We start from the raw sequence: 6,600 nt of genomic DNA, 5'->3' as shown, positions 1-6,600 counted from the left end.
GATGAGAACGTGGGGCGGGCTCAGCACATCCCGGCTCCGCGGCCTCCCCGGCCCGATTCGACGTACTCTCGCAGCTCGGTCCCCGTGCGAGGCGACTCTCCCGTGACCACGGCTCCCACCCACCCGGCTCCCACCGAAAGGACACTCGGGTGCCCTCTGCCCCGCCACGCAGACGGCAGAGCGGGCGGCAGTGTTTGGGACACATCCCTGTGCCCGGCCCTCCGTCCCCGCGCCCGCCTCCCACACGGCCACCGGACAGAGCTGATTCAGCGGCCGGCGAGACATCTAAGAGCAGCGTTTGCAAGGGCCACGGACAGGTAGGACACACCGCGTCAGGCGACGGGCTGCGAGGCGGCGTCACAGCTGCCGCCACCAGCGGCTCCCGCCTCTGCGACCCGAGTCCTCGACTCCCGCCCTCCCCCACGCCCCGCCCCGCCCGCGTCCCAGCGGCACGGGTCACTGTCCGCTGGAGGCAGCCCTGACCCAAGGCCGTGTGCCACGGAGACGCGGTGTCCCGTGAGCCGCAGACGGGCTGGGGCTCGTGGGCACGGGGCTCACGCGGCTCCCTCGCTGGCGCTGCCTCAGGCGGGTGGAGGCGGCGGCAGCAGAACCGCGAGACGCCCTCAGGACACGGGGCGGCCTGGCGCCCCGGGCTCCCGTCCCCACGCCGTCAGCTCTGTGGCTTTCCCCGCTCCCCCGGGAAAGACTCGCAGGCCCCCCTCAAAAGGCTCCTTTAAAACCCTGGGACTCACCAAGATGCTGTGTCCAAGCGTGACCCAAGGGCCACCCAAACGGACAGTGCGTGTCACTCAGGAAGACCCCGCCTGAGCGTGGGCTGATGGGACAGCCACCGGAGTCCCCCCAACGCCGCCCCCGGGGCCAGGGCGGAGACGGGGCCTCCTGTGTCACCACAGGGGCCTGCGTGACGGGAATCAGGGCCAGGCAGTGCTGAGAGGCCACTGCTGACGGAGCGGCTGGACCCCGGCCCGGGGGCTGGGAGATGCTCAGCCGCCGAAACCGTTCGGGAAAAAGCATTTTCAACAGTGGCCGAAGCCGGGCAATGGGGGACAGAGCGGGCTCGGGAGGGGAGCTGCCGGGTGACACGCGGCCTGTGGGCCCTGGTGGGCGGCCCCTGGGTGGGCGAGACCCCGGCAGGAAGGTTGGGACGGAGCTGGGGGCCGCAGCCGCCCGCCGACCCCACCGTCCGCCGCGAGGCATGCGTCCCGCTGGGCGCCCGTGTCAGCCTGATGGGGCTGCCGGAAGCAGCTGAGCACGCCTGCCCCGTGCGCCAGATGGACACGCCGGCTGCCCTTCCATGGTCCAGCCCCCCGTTCCCCCCAGACCCCAGCAAAGCAGTCACAGGTGTGGACCTGACCATGCCAGCCCCTGGGAGGGCCGCACGCCTGTCACCCCAGCTGGCCCAGATGCTTCCGGGGCTGACGACGGGAGAGGCTGGTCTGCTGGTCTACGGCTGAGGCCTGTGACTGAAGCTGACAAGTCACTGGGGGGAAGGGCGCTGGTCTGTCCATCACAGAACAAATGAAGTCCAGCACATTTTCGCTGGAGGAGGACTGCTCACCTCCGCCTCTGGCCAGAAAGGGCCCCCAACCTGTTCACGGCTCAGTACCCTCGGCTGACTGACAGGACAATGTTTCTAGAACATTTATTCCCTAGTAAATGTTCACTCCCCCAGGTGACCAAGTCACTCCCCCAGGTGACCGAGTTTGCAAAGCGAGCCTGAGAGGAGGAGGCACCGGGCCCGCCCTCGCGGGCCGTGCCGGGCACTCAGTCCCGCAGCCGGCTCGTTAAGCGGCAGAACTTCCAGACCTGAAGTTACCCCAGCGCGGCTGAGCGTTGATGCTCCCACGTCCCACTAAAAACGAGCGAATGCACACGTGTCATCTTCACGGCGTCACGCAGACATCGGCAGGGCCTGTGGGGTGCAGTACGCTCGTGCGTGTGATTGGGGGAGGGCGCCAGAGAGCCCGCGGTGGCGTGCACCTGGTCTCCGGCCCAGGACAGGCGGGACGGGACAGGCTGCAGCTTCGCTGGCCGCGGTCACACGCCGGGCCCCGCCCGCCCTTCGGGCCCCCCGCAGGCACGAGCAGGCTTTGTCCACACACCTCCCTGGACGGGCCGCCCTCCACAGTTCCCCTGTTCCCGCCGGGCACAGGCGGGGGCGCTGCCCAGTGGCTCGGCCCGGACTCGCGAGGCGCAGCGGCTCCTTACCTCCGGCGTGGGGCGGCGGGCCGCACAGCAGCACCACGCCCTGGCCTTCCCGCACCGACACGGCGCTCCTCAGGCTGCCTTTAAAGTTTTCAAGATCTGGTGGGAAAACAGAAGAGAACAGCTTCAGGAGGAAGAGCCGGGCCGAAGCGGCCGCGCAGACGCTCCTTCCTTCCGCGGACGGTGTCTGAAATCTCTTCTCAGGTGGCACATTTGAGAAAAAAAAGAGGGATTGTGATTTTATTTACGCTGCCAGGAAGTCAGCAATACCATACGACACGCACCCCACACGCCCTGATCCAGTGTCGGAAGTGACACGGGCCACCCAGAAGGGCAGAGCACCGATCAGAATGAAATCCCTCGAAAATATGCCCAGAGGACATGAAATGGCTTCGACCCAAACCACGCCCCGGCGAGGCCCAAACCCGTCAGCGACCTGACGGACCACGAGGGCTCGGGCTGCCCCTGGTGGCGACAGCCGAGTTCTCTGGAACTTTCTCCTAAAGTGTCTTGTCGCAAGTGGCGTGAGCAAATGCTATTCTACTTTCATTTATTGTTGCTATTTACAGAAAGCGTTGAAAACACTCGGTTTCTGGTGACGAGTCCTCTCTGTCCCGTGTCTTGAAGGAATCTGTGCCAGATGCGTATCTGGCGGTTGCCAAGCAGGCAGAATTCCGAGGACGACGGTAAAATACGCCCACGTTTCCCTGTTTACTTGCAGCTCTGAAAACACACAAATTGTTTTTTAACCACCCAAATAATTTTTTCAAGAGGTTCATAAACACCATCAAGGTAAATGCTACTTTAATCACCGGTGGTTATTTTAAAACGTTTAATTTCTCCAACACCGATCCCGGACAGCAAACTGCGACTCATTCTCCAGCTTACACTGCGGCCTGGAGGAAATCCTTCCGGTCTCGTTTTGAACGAGCTCAAGCTGATGGAGAAAAAGCAAGAAACACTTCACTGCTCCTCTAAACTATTATTTAAAAAAAAGCCACGAATCCCATAGTTAATACGCTCGGTGGTGTCACTTCCTGCAGCAGGACAGTGCAGTGCGGACCTGTGGGGTGACAGCCTCGTTCCTCGTCCCCCGAGGCCCCTGCTCACAGGAGGCAACAGGACCTGGGAAACTGCACCTCAGTCTTCACGCCGACTGAATGACAAGCCGCAGACCCGAGAACATGCTGAGCGCCTGGGATCAGCCCATCAGAGAGAAACGAGAGACCGGGGCACTTTGTTATTTCTGAAGACGGCCGAACGGCGCGGCCACGCTCGCATCGAGCCTGTGGAGGAGAAAGAGCAGCGTCCATGGACTCGCTCTAGCCAGTCGCCCTACAACAGCGGCGGCCAACAGCTTCACGTCGCCACGGACACGACGCACAGCGCAGCGCTGTCGAGCGCCGAGGCTCCCGAAGGGTGACCGTGCCACCGACGCGTCCCCGTCGTCACCGCTGGCCCGTCACTGCCGGCCCGCGGCTCGCCGCCTTCTGCTGCGTCACCTCGCACCGCGGAAGTCGGCCCTCACCGCGTCTGTCTAGATGGTTCCACGGCCCGGACTGCACCCCTGCCGCCCCCGGGGGAGGCTCCCGCGCCGAAGCACCATGCTGTGTGGGCGGGCGTGGCCACTGCTTGCACCTGGCCGTGGCCCAGCATGCACAGCACACGGGGACAGGGACGTGGCCCTTCCCAGAGCCAACCAGCGGGGACAGCAAGGGGACAACGCACCTGCGGCTGGTTCCCAACCCGGACCCGGCAACGCCTGGGTCACAATGGAGCTCAACAGAAGCGGGGCCGCCTGAGCTCCAGCGTGCGTCACCGAGGGTGGCCCAGGACGCCTGCATCGGCGTCACTGGGCGTCACCAGGAACGCGGACATGAGGGACGCATGAAGCCAGCAAGGGGCTGGCGGACGCCGACGCTCACCGAACATGGAGTTTGTTCCCCCAGGTGTGAGGACCTGGATCGCGTGTCTCATGACCTACACGCTTTCTGGAGCATGGACGGCGCCTGTGTGAGGAGCGTGTCACACACTGAGCGTGGGGTGAGGGAACGGCGTGCACTAACCAGGACTCGCTGGGCCCGGGCTCCAGCCAGCCACCTCCTCTCCAGGGGCCGGAGACACACTTGCGAGCACGCAAGCAGCTTGCTGGTGCAGCGTGAGTGTGTAAGGACGGGACACGACGCACACCGAGACGTCACGGGGGCTTCGAAAGGGCAGGAGCGGGCCCGTGGGACAGAGGACGTGTGTGCGTGTGCTGTGTGAGCACCTGCATGTGTGTGCATCTGTGTGTGTGCATCTGTGTGTGTGCATCTGTGTGTGTGTGCCTCTGTGTGTGTGAGCACCTGCATGTGTGTGCGCCTGTGTGTGTGCATCTGTGTGTGAGTGTCTGTGTGTGAGCGTCTGTGTGCACCTTTGTGGATATATCTATGGGTGTGTTTGTGGGTGCACATGCGTGCGTGTATGGTTGGGGCTTAGGATTAGTGGTGAGGGTTAGGGTGGTTAGGGTGTGGTTAGAGATTTAGGGTTAGAGTTTAAAAAAGTAAAAAGCAGTCACTTTGGAGAGAAAGAAAAAAAGTGCACTTATTTGCAAATGACATGGCTACATAAAACATCAGAAAGGTCTACCGAAAACACTTCAAAACTGCTAGTACAAATGAGTGAGTTAAAGATCACCTGGGGCCGATCGCCAGGGCGTTAACCAGTTACACACACGCTCCAGGGACCCGCGGTTCTTCTCTAGACAGAGACCGTGTCTGCCTGAGCGCAGGACTCCAGGGCCCACGCGGGAGTGGGTGGGCCGCGCCCGGGCAGGCCTGGTCCGGGCTGGCTGCATCTGGGTGGGCCGTGTCCGCGTCTGGGTGGGCCGTGTCTGGGTGAGGGTCCGAGGGCAACCCCACCTGCTTCCCTGTGGCGCGTGCTCCTTCTGAATGCGTTTTACGCTGGGAAGCTGCCGCGTCCCACACAGGAAGGCAGGGGCTTCTTTTAACCAACAGCACAGAACGACAGCGGAACCACCGGACACGAGTGGCATCTCACGGCAGCGAGTCGGCGGCCGTGTAAATGCTAAGGCCGTGTTCACCCTCTTCCTCCGCGTGTGCGACTTATTACTTTAGTCGCCGACGTCGGAAAGCAAAGCTCTCGGGCGAACCTGACCAGCGTGTAAAGTGCAGCTGTGACAGGCTCTGCGCTCAGGCGGCCACCTGCCACCTGAGCCGCTCAGACTGCGGGGCCTCCGGACACACGCCTACATCCCTGGCTGGAAACCTGGGGGACACAGACATCTTTGGGGCTGTGCGGCGGTGACAGGGCGGCAGGTGGACACTGAACTCCAGCCGGTGGCACGGGGCCCCGGCGCACGCGTGACCTCCCTGGCTGTGTACTCAGGGCGAGGCCCTCGGCGTCTGCCACTGGTGCAGCTCACAGCTACTTCTCCGCATCTTCTGCAAAACGCTCCGTGTCCTGTTGTGCGGTATCGATCGCGACGCGGCCACACCCACCTCCGCCTCGTTCCAGGAAAACTTCCCTCCTGTGACAGCGGCGTGTGTGCCTCACTCTGAGAAAAAACGTAAAGCCACGTGTTTCCTCCGGGTTGTAGCGAGCGGTACACTTCCCAGCTGTTAGAATTGGCATCTCCCAGGTGTCCTAAGTCCTTCTACGTGGTCCTTCTATTTGTACCTGTGCTTGTCCTGTTTTATATTAATTTCCTTCTGTAAGTCAATGCAAGTCTTTTCAGAAGCCACTGAGTGTAAAGCATAATTACCTATGTCAGACATAACGAAATGAATGCAGGCTTTTTGTGGCTTCTTATTGTGCCTACGCTGGGGGCATTTCATTGCCAGCTGACCCTGCCACCAGACAGACAGACAGAGGACTGAAACCAAGCAGTTCTGTTTGGATGAGGCTCTGAGTCTTAAGTGAACTGCAGCATGCCAGCGCGGAGTTTCAACCGGAGTCATTCGTACGTTCCTTTAGAGATCGAATCTCTTTAGTCATCTTTGCTCAATTAGGAAAAAAACCAGCCATTATCTTTAACAAAGAGAAGAATAAAAACCACTCTGGTGTATGATCGTGAGCAGGGGAGCGAGTCTGAGTGACGGTCTCGGGCCCCACCGCGGGGGATCCCGATGTTGTGGGGAGGTGGGCGGCTCTGGGCCTCCTAAGCACAAAACATACGTGACTATAGGTCCAGCTGGTGACCTGAGGGCCGCTGTGGAACTCGGCACGAACGGGCAGCCCGGCTGCTGGGCAGAACACCCTCGCACACCCTTCACAAGTCAGTTCGATTCTGATGTCTCCCAAAGGCGTCTGATTTACAAAGCCGGTGTCGCCTTCCTCGTCTGGGGCGTCTGCTCGCAGGTGCCACGGTGGCCG

This window comes from Pteropus vampyrus, unplaced genomic scaffold (genome assembly GCF_000151845.1).
Source record: "Pteropus vampyrus isolate Shadow unplaced genomic scaffold, Pvam_2.0 Scaffold887, whole genome shotgun sequence".
NCBI classification, from domain to species: Eukaryota; Metazoa; Chordata; class Mammalia; order Chiroptera; family Pteropodidae; genus Pteropus; species Pteropus vampyrus.
This window is presented reverse-complemented; position numbering follows the sequence as displayed.